Below are 12,457 nucleotides of genomic sequence, written 5' to 3' on the forward strand. Positions count from 1 at the left end.
GTCAAGATTTTCTAGGGTATAAAGGGTACCATTCGTTTTGGTGATGTGCATAGAATTATTTTCTCCTTTGAATGATTCAAATGAAAGATTTGGTCAAATTTCTGGGTTTTTATTTTACAAAAACAAATTGGATTTTGATGCCACCCCCATTTTTCCAACTTACATAGACATATCGTTTTTTATCTCTGGGTTTGACCTAAATAAGTTATTTCTTGTTATATTGCTAGTTCATTTGCTTTTCTACTTGAAATGTTGTGATTCTCTGTTGGAACATTTTCAAATATTTATAGTATCCCAATAACTATAAATGAATGGGTGTAATTAATCAAAAGATAAAACTTTTGGTCATTGGTCAAAAGTTATATCATTTGATTTAAAAAAAAAGAATTATAACTATTCAAAAAATGTTATTTGAATAGTTACAAAATTAAATGAATAATAATAATTATTTATTTATTCATAAAGACACCTATTAAAAGATGTCTCTATGAAGAGACATGAAAATTCCTATAAATAGGAATGAGATTTCATTTGGAAATATATCAACAAATTCTAATATTCTTTCTTTCCTTCCTTCATTTTCTAATATTATTAGATTATTCTATAAAGTATTACTGCATAAATCCTTTGCAGAAATTGAGTTTTTTGTTATACATTGCTCAGTGCATAGTGGACTATTCTCGTCAGTGCAAAACACAAATAGTCATTGGCTTCATTGTATCCTCGAGGTTAATTTTCTTGGAACTCATTTGCACACTGAAGATAGGTGGGGGTGAATATAACCTTAAAGATAGTGGCTTGATACACGCCTTGGAGCCTGTCCTATTTCTTCTTTTTCTGTTCGAGTTTCGATCATGTGTTTGAGATTTTTCTTACCGGAGTTTTGAACTAACAATTTTAAGGTTATATTTCATGATGACTACCACAACACATGAAAGTGGAACACTAAGGGAGTTGGCTTCCAACTTTGTTAAACTTGATCAGTTTGATGGCGGCAATTTTCAACGATGGTAGAAAAAGATGCACTTCTTATTATCAACTTTGAAGATTGCTTATGTTTTGGATACTCCAAGACCTAAAGAGAATGAAAACGAATCTATTGCTGCAACCCAAGAAAGACAAATGGGACAATGTTGACTACATGTGCATGGGTCATATATTGAATGGTTTATCTGATGGTTTGTTCGAAACCTACCAAAACGAGGTCACCGCTAAAGAATTATGAGACAAATTGGAGGCAAGATACATGACCGAAGATGTTACAAGTAAGTAATTTCTTGTCAGTCGTTTCAATAATTATCAAATGGTTGATGGTCGTTCTGTTATAGAACAATTTCGTGATATTGAAAAGATGCTGAATCAATTTAAGCAATATGATATGAAAATGGATGAAATGATTGTGGTATCCTCCATAATAGACAAACTTCCTCAATCTTGGAAAGACTTTAAAAGAAGTCTAAAACATAAGAAAGAGGAAATATCTCTTGAGGCTTTGGCAAATCATCTTCGTATTGAAGAAGAGTATCGAAAACAAGATCAGAACCTAAATTCTGAAAATGCCAAAGTACATGTTACGGAGGAAGTACAGACTACTAAACCATTCAAGAGAAAGTTCAATCAGACTGATAGAGCACCTAAGTTCAAAAAGAAACAAAATGGCTCATGCTATCATTGTGGAAAGCCGGGACATTTCAAGAATAAATGTTGATTTTTAAAGAAGAAATCATCTTCTAAGGCTGATAATAACGAAAAGTTCATTGCAATGATATCTCAAATTAATATGGCACAAGATGATAATACATGGTGGATTGATACCGGAGCAACCAAACATGTGTGCAAAGACAAAAGCATGTTCACAAAGTTCACACAAAGTGAAAATGACAATGTCTTGTACAGGGGAAATTCTTCCACCGCAACAATCAAAGGCAAAGGGTCTGTTGAACTACAATTCACTTCTAGAAAAGTTTTAACCTTAAATGATGTATATTATGTACTAGAAGTTAGGAAAAATTTAGTGTCTAAAAGTCTGTTGAATAAGTTTGGTTTCAAACTTGTTTTTGAGGCAGATAAGTTTATTTTGTTTAAGGGAGGAATTTTTGTGGGAAAGGGTATATGTATGAGAGCATGTTCAAACTCAATATTATTAATAAGAATAAAAATACTATTTCTGCTTATATGGTTGAATCTTTTTGTTTGTGGCATTATAGATTAGGTCATTTGAATTATAGAAAATTGAATGACATGTATAAATTAGATTTAATTCCTGTTTTTAATAATAATATTGAAAAATGCAATACATGTATGTTGACTAAAATTACAAGAAACCCTTTCCCTAAGGTTAAAAGGAAAACAAAATTGCTTGATTTGATACATAGTGATTTATGTGACATGCATAATACTCCTACATTAGGTGGAAAGAAATTGATTACTTTGATACCTATGCTCCAGTATCAAAATTTATGTGACATGCATAATACTCCTACATTGTTGCATAATTTATGTAGCAAAAGGTTTTACACAAAGACAAGGTATTGATTACTTTGATACCTATGCTCCAGTAGCAAGAATTGCTACAATTAGACTCTTAATATCACTTACCTCTATATATAATTTGGTTGTTCACCAAATGGATGTTAAAACTGCATTTTTAAATGGTGAATTGGAAGAGGAAGTGTACATGGAGCAATCGGAAGGATTTGTTGTTCCAAGACAAGAGCATAAGGTATGTAAGCTTGTTAAATCTTTATATGGGCTTAAACAAGCACCAAAACAATGGCACCAAAAGTTTGACAAGGTTGTTTTAGCTAATGGCTATAAAATAAATGAATCCGATAAGTGCATATATAACAAATTTGAAAATAGAAAAGGTGTCATAATTTGCTTATATGTAGATGGCATGCTCATTTTTGGCACGGATTTGGAACAAATAGAAAACACAAAGAAATTCTTGTCAAACAACTTTGCTATGAAGGATATGGGTGTAGCAGATGTTATTCTTGGGATTAAAATAACCCGAGATGAAAGCACTATAGCTTTATCACAATCAAATTACATTGAAAATGTGCTTAAAAAGTTTGATCTTTTCAACTGTATACCAGCATCTACACCCATGGATCCTCAATTGAAATTAGTATCTAATGCTGGTAGGAAAATTGATCAATTGAAATATGCAAGTCTAATTGGTTGTCTTATGTACATAATGATTTGTACAAGACCAGATATTGCATATGCTGTTGGAAAATTGAGTAGGTACACAAGTAATCCAAGTAGTTTGCATTGGCAAGCTTTGAATAGAGTACATAGGTACTTAAAGAAAACTATTAACTATGGATTGTGTTATAATGGATATCCTCCAGTTTTAGAAGGGTATTCGGATGCTAGTTGGATTACAAGTTTGGAAGATCATGCATCTACTAGTGGATGGATCTTTATTCTTGGTGGAGGAGTCATTTCTTGGGGTTCCAAGAAACAAACATGTATTACTAATTCCATCATGGCAGCAGAATTTATTGCATTAGCCGTTGCATCTAAAGAAGCAAAATGGTTAAGAAATTTGCTTTATGATGTACCTTTATGGCCTAAGCCAATTTCACCTCTTTCTATCCGTTGTGATAGTAAGGCTACTCTAGCAAAGGCATATAGCCAAGTATATAATGGAAAGTCTAGACACATTGGATTAAGACATAGTTGTAAGGCCTAATATTTGCCCGGCCCAATAGATAATAAAAAAACCAAACACCATAGTTTGTTAAACAACCCAATTAACCTAGCCCAGACACTAAACCCAATTAGCTAGACTAGCCCAAATAACCCTAACCCAAAACCAACTCAGCCCAAATGGCCCAACACCAGAAAACCCAAATTAGAAACCCTAAGAGCAAACTAAGCCGCCGCAGCATCCTTGCAACACGCCACCTTTCGTTTTCATCACCATCGCGCCACGTTGGCGTCCGTACGCCCTAGCCGGCCCTCGTATGATTGTACCTGCGTGCAAACGAACAAAACACAGCAGATAACAGAAACGAATGTGATTTTTTTTCTTTCTTATTTTCATTTTTTATCAATTATTCTGTTTTTTCTAAGGAGGATAAGAACAAAAAACCTTTGTATTTCCTTTGGACAGAGATTGAATACAAAAAAGAAAGATTCAAAGAAAAAACCGAGAGGTGATTTAACTTTCGCTTTTTTTGTTCTTGCTTCTTTTCCTTTTTCTTTGGTATTTCGAATGCAAATTATTCAACGAAAGATAAAAAAGGGAGATTAGAGTGTTTAGACGTACCTAGAGGCTGGATTTTCGCTTTCTCTCCGCGGCCATCGGAGTTGAAACGAAGATGGAATGCCTTAGAAAGTGACGAACGCAGAGTGGCGCACAGAGGAGGGTTGTCTAGGTTTAGAAAATCTGTCAAAATGGCTTAATGCCTTATTTTTAGGTTATATTTGCGTTAAAAAAAGACGCCGTTTGATGGTTTATAGCCATAACCCGATGACCCGACCCGAGTGTGGCAAGACCCGCGTGTTTTGGTCTTGGAGGGGACATTTGTGCCATCAGCCCCTCTGATTTGTTTCGTAGTTTCAATCCGATCTTTCTTTATTTTCTAAATTGGTCCCATATGTTCGACTTGATTATGCTTTGGTCCACGCAAAGACGCTGCGTTTTGGGGTACAGGAAATATTTCCCATTTGGTCCCCATGTTATCCGCACGTCACGCTTTGGCCCGCTGTTTTACTCTATTTACGATATTTTCCCTTTAATTCTGTTTTAAATCTATTCTAATCCTTATTAATTCAGTTTAATACTTTTTATTTTTTAAGAAAAACGTATATTATTTTATTTTTATACATTTAACCTTAAATTTAATTTAATGATTGAGTTTTATTATTGTTTTAAGTTTTATATGTATTATTATTTGAAATTTATTATGTATCATTATTTAAATTTAGCATATTTTTATGTAAATGTGATATGTATATATATTTATCTTTTTATTTTTTCTCTTTAATTCATTTTTTTGTAAATATTTTATATAATATTATTGATATCAAATTATGTTTAATCTTTATATTATGGATTTATTAATTATTAATGTTAAGTCTTCTTTTAAAAGTGTTTATATATTATTTATATTAAGTTTTCCACTCCATATATATTACTCTTTTAAATTAATATGTGTATATTATGTTATAAATTTGATTTTCTCCTTATAACATTTACTTAAAAAAATGCATCAAAGTACTATTATTTTATGTAGTGTTTATTTATTTTTTACTCCATTTTGAATACATTTCATACTTATATATCTATATTGTTCATTTTTACAACTTTTTGTGCGTATGATTTATTTATTATAATTTTCTTCTTTTTAATGTATCTCAAAAAATTAATTAGTAATTCATTTAATTTTTGAATGTTGTATGATCGAGATTATTGTTGCTATTCTTGTTTGAATTTATCCATTGTTTGCTTACATTATTTGATGATTTATCGTCCACTAGCATATATCGTAATTTACGAATTATCATTTTGAATTATGCACCACCATTCAATCGCATTACATTTGTTTAGAAAAACATTGAAATCGTTTGCACATAAATCTTCAAAATACCGCGACACTCGGAATTTGGGATCCTCGAAAGAATTGTATCCTAACTTACTGGATTCCAATCTTCCTCGGGATCTAAGAGACCGAATATCCTTTTTAATCAAAACACATAAATAAAAAGCTCATTCTCGGGAATTTGACGCGTTGTGTCCTAATGCATTGGATATGACATGTTGTTTTCTCGAGACGAGGGTTTTTCTAACAAATGAAAATAAAGGCAATATTCGATATTTAGGAATTTTGTGAAATGAGCCCTAACTTACTGGGTTTTGATTTTCTCATTTGACCCAAATAATCAGATATCCTTCTCAAAATGCGTGAATTTTTAAAAATTAAAAAGAGACAAACGTAATTTCAAAGATTGAACTGTCGCACTCTAACTTACTGAGTGTGGCAATTTATCTCCTCGAAATAAGTGAGTCTTATCATCCAATTCATTTTATTCAAATTTTCTTTTTAAAGGATTGTATTCTAAAATCTTTTCAAAATTTCGACATTAAGACATTAAACAATCAATTCGGTACCAATTTTGGGCGTTACGAGGGTGCTAACCCTTCCTCGTGCATAACCGACTCCCGAACCTGTTTTCTCAAAACTCGCAGACTTAAAAGTATTTTCAAGGTGATCCGATCACACCTCAATAAAAGATCGGTGGCGACTCCCAATTTTCATTTTTAAGTCGACAACTAAACTTTTTTTTGTTTTTCAAAAAAACGGTTTCGACAATAGTTATGTCCGACAATTAATCTCTGATGGAGTGATCACTATTAATTATGTGAGGTCAAGTGAAAATTTGGCAGATCCTTTGACAAAAGGTCTTGCTAGAGATGCAGTAAAAAGGACCTCAAAAGGGATGGGACTCAAGCCTATTAATTAGAGTCACCCATGATGAAAACTCGACTCAACGCTTGGTATAACATCAAGTCTTGAGTTCAATGAGACAAAGTACATTATTAGTATGTGACTGTTAGGACTATAAATAAATTCATCCTAAGATTAAAGTGCTAGGTACTCGTAATGATAAGGGAATGATGAGTAATGTACTCTTAATGGACCCATAACATAAATATGTTAGAGTGTTATAATTATGGGAACACTTTTGATGGGATCTACCTATGTGAGTGGAAGTGTGGTCGCTTCTAGGAGCTTAAGGGCTTGGCTCTAACAACACTCATGAAAAGAGGACATAGACACATGACTATAATAGTGTCCCTAGATACTATGCATTGACTAATGTTGAAATCATTGTGTGAGATGTGTTCAATTAATCAAATGGAATAGTTGGTTCAAAACTTAGTCTACCATGCAATTTCGATTAACTTTAACATGTTTTCACTAAATGAAGGTTCAATCGTAAGACACATTTATTTATGCAAATTGATTTCCAAGAATATCAAAATCTAAATATTTTGAAAATGGGGGGAGATTGTTGGAACATTTTCAAATATTTATAGTATCCCAATAACTATAAATGAATGGGTGTAATTAATCAAAAGATAAAACTTTTGGCCATTGGTCAAAAGTTATATCATTTGATTTTTAAAAAAAAAGAATTATAACTATTCAAAAAAATATTATTTGAATAGTTACAAAATTAAATGAATAATTATTATTATTTATTTATTCATAAAGACACCTATTGAAAGATGTCTCTATGAAGAGACGTGAAAATTCCTGTAAATAGGAATGAGATTTCATTTGGAAATATATCAACAAATTCTAATATTCTTTCTTTCCTTCCTTCACTTTCTAATATTATTAGATTATTCTATAAAGTATTACTGCAGAAATCCTTTGTAGAAATTGAGTTTTTTGTTATACATTGCTCAGTGCATAGTCGACTATTCTCGTCAGTGCAAAACGCAAATAGTCATTGGCTTCATTGTATTCTCGAGGTTAATTTGCTTGGAACTTATTTGTACACCGAAGGTAGGTGGGGGTGAATATAACCTTAAAGATAGTGGCTTGATACACGCCTTGGAGCTTGTCCTATTTTTTCTTTTTCTGTTCGAGTTTCGGTAGTGTGTTCGAGATTTTCCTTACCGTAGTTTTGAATTAACATTCTCGTAGGAACATTGAATTTTTATGTATGGATGAAATGTCATGTTACTGTTTTCCTGTTTTATTTCTATAGCTGTGTGAACTTAAGATCTTTCATCTTTTATGGCTAGATGTTTTTATAAGTTACAACTATATCACTGACATAGTAAGAATGAGAAGTTGGCAGTATATTTATACTGACTTATTTAAAATGTACTTATTATTCTACATGGTAAAAAACTACGGCCAAGCAGGAAGCTCCCTGTCGAAAATCTTCCATGAACATATGTACACTTGCAAACCTCTAGCTTAATTATTTGCACATAAAGGACTTTGAATCACTATCCCTATTATTTGCCAATATTAATAAGGTTACTGAGTATTCTACGTTCATCGCATTTTCTAAAACAAAAATTTATAAATTTTCATGGGTGTTTGGGAATTTCAAAGAATGAAGTCAATCCTTTGTATTTTCTGAATCATAAGAGCCATCACTTATGACTAGTAGTTTCTGAAATCAGTGAAAGCAATATATATAAATTATCAAATGGTGATAGTAGTTGGAGAATGAACCAATTTAAATGAGATGGAATTTTTGCTTATTATTAACTCTGGGTTATTATTGTCACTTCTGTTACATGCCACTGTAGAAGGCGATCTGTGATACACATGGAATCACAGAAGGTCAGAATTCCTGTCAAAGAGCATCCTGGGCATATGCATTGGTTGAGGAAAGGGAGATTATTGAAACCTATTATCATAGAGATTTTTATCATGGCTATCATATAATTTTAGAAGTTGTAGCTAGTAGTAGATTTTTTTTGTGTGTGGTTATGTTGTATTCAGCTCTGTTGTTTAAAAACAAGAATCAAAATATGTGGATTAGATCCCGTATTGCAGGAATAAAAGGACCTATGGAGTGAACATCGTGTATGATTATTTGACTTATCACCAGTATGTGAAAAATGTCTAGTTTGGATGAGTGGTGTGTTTACATCTGGTGAGGTTAAAAACAGCGGTGGCAGTGAGATTAGTTACTATAGCGGTGAGATTAGATACTGTAGCGATGAGATTAAAAACAACGGTGGATTGTGTGTTTAGATTCAAATGCAGCTGTAGCGGTAAGGTGAGAATAGAAAATGACTTTGAAGGACATCATATTAGAATTGATATATATCAAAAGTTTTTAAAATTATTAAAATATGTGAATTTATAAATTTATTTAATAAAATATTAAAATGTATCTTTTGATATTTTATTTATTATCCTATAAATTATCATATTTGTATTTATTTAAATGATAGTTATAACATTTAAGAACAAGAAGGTTATAGTGGGAAAATAGCTTTCCACTGCAGGTGCTTTTTTTCCCACCAGTACCTTTAGCTTCGGTCCAAAATGAAACCAGCAGGGAGATGAGAATTTTTAACCGCAACCCACATTAGTTATCCAAACATCAAAACAATGCAGTGAAAAGGAATATTCTCTCAACATTCCATCTTACCATGGCTTATTTTACATCCAAAGGGAGCCTAAGTCTTTCAAGGGCCTGAGGTTAGCCAGTGAGGATGCTGCAGTTGCTAATCACAGTGGTGGAGTAATCTGACACGAAGAGCTGCATAGTGCACACAATGGTTTGTTTCGTACAGTACGTAAAATGTGGGTTCCTGGAGAAAACTTTTCCACATCGGTGTTTTCGTGCGTGGTCGGGAGACCTATGTTAAGATATGAGGAATCTCTCGTGGAGTAGGAATTGAAGGATATTGTTGTTGGAGATGCATGTGCTGATTTGAGACATCAATTGGATATATCATATCCGGTTAACAATGGAATCATGCAGAATTGGGATGATATGTATCACATTTGAGAACGCCTTTTACAATGAACTAAAGATTAATCCAAGTGAATGCAAGATATTACTTACTGACCCACCTCTTAATCCATCAAAAACCCGTGAAAAAATGGTTTGAAGTCCAATTTATTTGTTTACTGATTGATTGAAAATTTCAAGAACTTTAACTATAGGATCTGATGAGTTGGAATTGATTTGAGATTGTAGGTTGAGACCACGTTTGAAAAATGCAACTTTGCTGGTGTCTTCATTCAGATCCAGGCTGTTTTGACTTTGTATGCTCAAGGTGCCTACAGAAATTATTGAAGGACTGCTAACTGGATTAGTTATCGACTCTGGTGATGGTGTCACTCATGTGGTAAACTGTTCGACAACCCTTTACCATTATTTTTAGGAGAAATTACAGTATAAGTAGGGTGCGCTGTATCTGTGTGGCATATTGCTACTGCTTTGGATCTTGTTCCGTCAAAACCTGTAAAGGAACCATGAACAAAACTATTTTAAGCACTTCATATCTGATTATTAGTGTACTTCCATGATTACATGATTGTTTGCTGTGTTGTTTCTAAGACAAAAAAAATAAAATAATGAAATATATAAACTTCGTTATCAATATCGATCATTTTAGGTTTGTGTTATTCTTTATGATCATCTTTCATTTTATCTAATACATAAATGTTGTCTTTTGTTGTTTAATTTGACATGGGTCTTGAATTAAATTTCACAATAACCTGAATATGATATAATTCTTTTTACTTCCGTCATTTTTTTGGTATTTGACTTAAATTTATCAATTGTATTTTTAAAGCAAATTTATCACATGCTTTTGCCATGAAATCCATTCTAGTTTGTATGTTATTCCCAGAATTAGATTGAGAACAGGCTCATGATATGGAAGTACAACAGGAGTGTTATTAAATCAGATATCCTGTGCTTCTGACCTTGCAGCTGATATAAAAAAGGCTTAATGATTTAAGATCACAGCCACCAAAACAACTGGTGGACCTACGCTCTCGACTGATATCATAAAGGGTTGATGATTTAAGATCACAGCCTCCAAAATAGCTCGCGGACCTATGCTCCCAACTGATATCGTAAAGGCTCGCTGATTTAAGATCACACCCTCCAAAATAGCTCACGGACCTACGCTCCCGACTGATATCGTAAAGGCTCGATTATTTAAGATCATAGCCTCCAAAATAGCTCGCGGACCTACACTCCCGACTGATATCGTAAAGGCTTGATGATTTAAGACCACATCCTCCAAAACAGCTCGCGGACCTACGTTTCTGACTGATATCGTAAAGGCTTGATGATTTAAGATCACAGCTTCCAAAATAGATCGTGGACCTACGCTCTTCATTGATATCGTAAATGCTTGATGATTTAAGATCACAACCTCCTAAACAACTCGCGGACCTACGCTTTCAACTGGTATTGTAAAGGCTCGATGATTTAAGATCACAACCTCCAAAACAGCTCGCGGACCTACGCTCCCAACTGATATTGTAAAGGCTCACTGATTTAAGATCGCAGCCTTCGAAATAGCTTGCAGACCTACATTCTCAGCTGATGATTAAAGGTTAACTGAGTTAAGCTCGCGACCTCCAAATATTTGAGTTAGCTGAGATAAGCTCGTGACTCCACATAGCTCGCTGATTTAAGATCATAGCTGATATCAAACAATTTTCTCTGAATCTGTTGATTTACAAAATTTTTTCTTACGCGAAATACAGTTCGTAGTATTCTGCAATACAATTCTTGACTCTTGTATCACACTATCAAACAACAAAGCTTGCTCAATAAAGCTTCAAGTTAAAACCTATATAGTAAGCCCCAAATTACACATGCTTGACAAATGTCAAATTGTCTCAGAAGAGTCACTTTATAACTCTTCTTCGACCAGGTGGAGGAAAAATTGTTATATAATTATAATTATAATTAAAATAATCCAACTCAGATCCGACCTGACCTGAAAATCCATGATTTAAATAACCCCAGGATGTCCATTTGAATGGGAGACTAGACAACCATTTTTTTTCGAGTTCTTCCTTTCTGTTCCTAGAAAACTCCTCCATTTTCATCTATGTTGATACTATATGTCGAAACCATTTTTTTGATAAAACAGGGTCGAGTTGGATTTTAAAAATGAAAACGAACATGGGAGTCACCACCAATCCTTTTTTATTTAGGTGTGATCGGATCACCTCATAATGTAACCATTTTAATAAAAGTTTAAATTTACTAAAATGATCATTTTTGGTCTACAAAATCCAGAAAATAGGTTCGGGGGTCGGTTACGTGCGAGAAAGGATTAGCACCCTCGTCACGCCCAAAATCGGTACCTAATTGACTAATTAATGTCTAAATGCCAAAAGTTGAAATTTCGAAAAGATTTTAAAATACGATCCATTTTTTATTAATGTTAATTTTAAAATCATTTGAGTAAATTGAAAAGAGAGTTACAGACCCACTCGTCTCAAAGTAACGAATTATTACATCCCGTAAGTTAGGACGCGATATTTGAAACCTTAGAGAATAAGTTTGCCTTTAATTTTTATTGAAATTTCGTATTTTGAAGTTTAAAAGGATATTTTGCCATTTAAGTTTAACGAGAAAATCGAAACCCCGTAAGTTAGGGTACGATTTCTCGAATCACCAAAATGTGAAATGTTGCCTTATATCGAGATTTCTTTCATTTTTTGAAGTTTTAAAAGGATACTTTACTATTTAGGTTTAATGAGAAAACCGAAACCCCGTAAGTTAGGGAACGGTTTTCTCGAATTGCCAAAACGCAAAATATTACCTTTCTTTGAAAATTTTCTTTTTGAATTTGAATGAGCACTAATGGAATATTTAAAAATAGTATGCGTGCAACTTTGATTATATTTGAAAAGGAATCGTTTGAAAGGAAGGGTCGCACACGACTAACAATGATAATAAGATACACATTTGAAACAATCAT

This window comes from Gossypium hirsutum, chromosome D08 (genome assembly GCF_007990345.1).
Source record: "Gossypium hirsutum isolate 1008001.06 chromosome D08, Gossypium_hirsutum_v2.1, whole genome shotgun sequence".
Taxonomy (NCBI): Eukaryota; Viridiplantae; Streptophyta; class Magnoliopsida; order Malvales; family Malvaceae; genus Gossypium; species Gossypium hirsutum.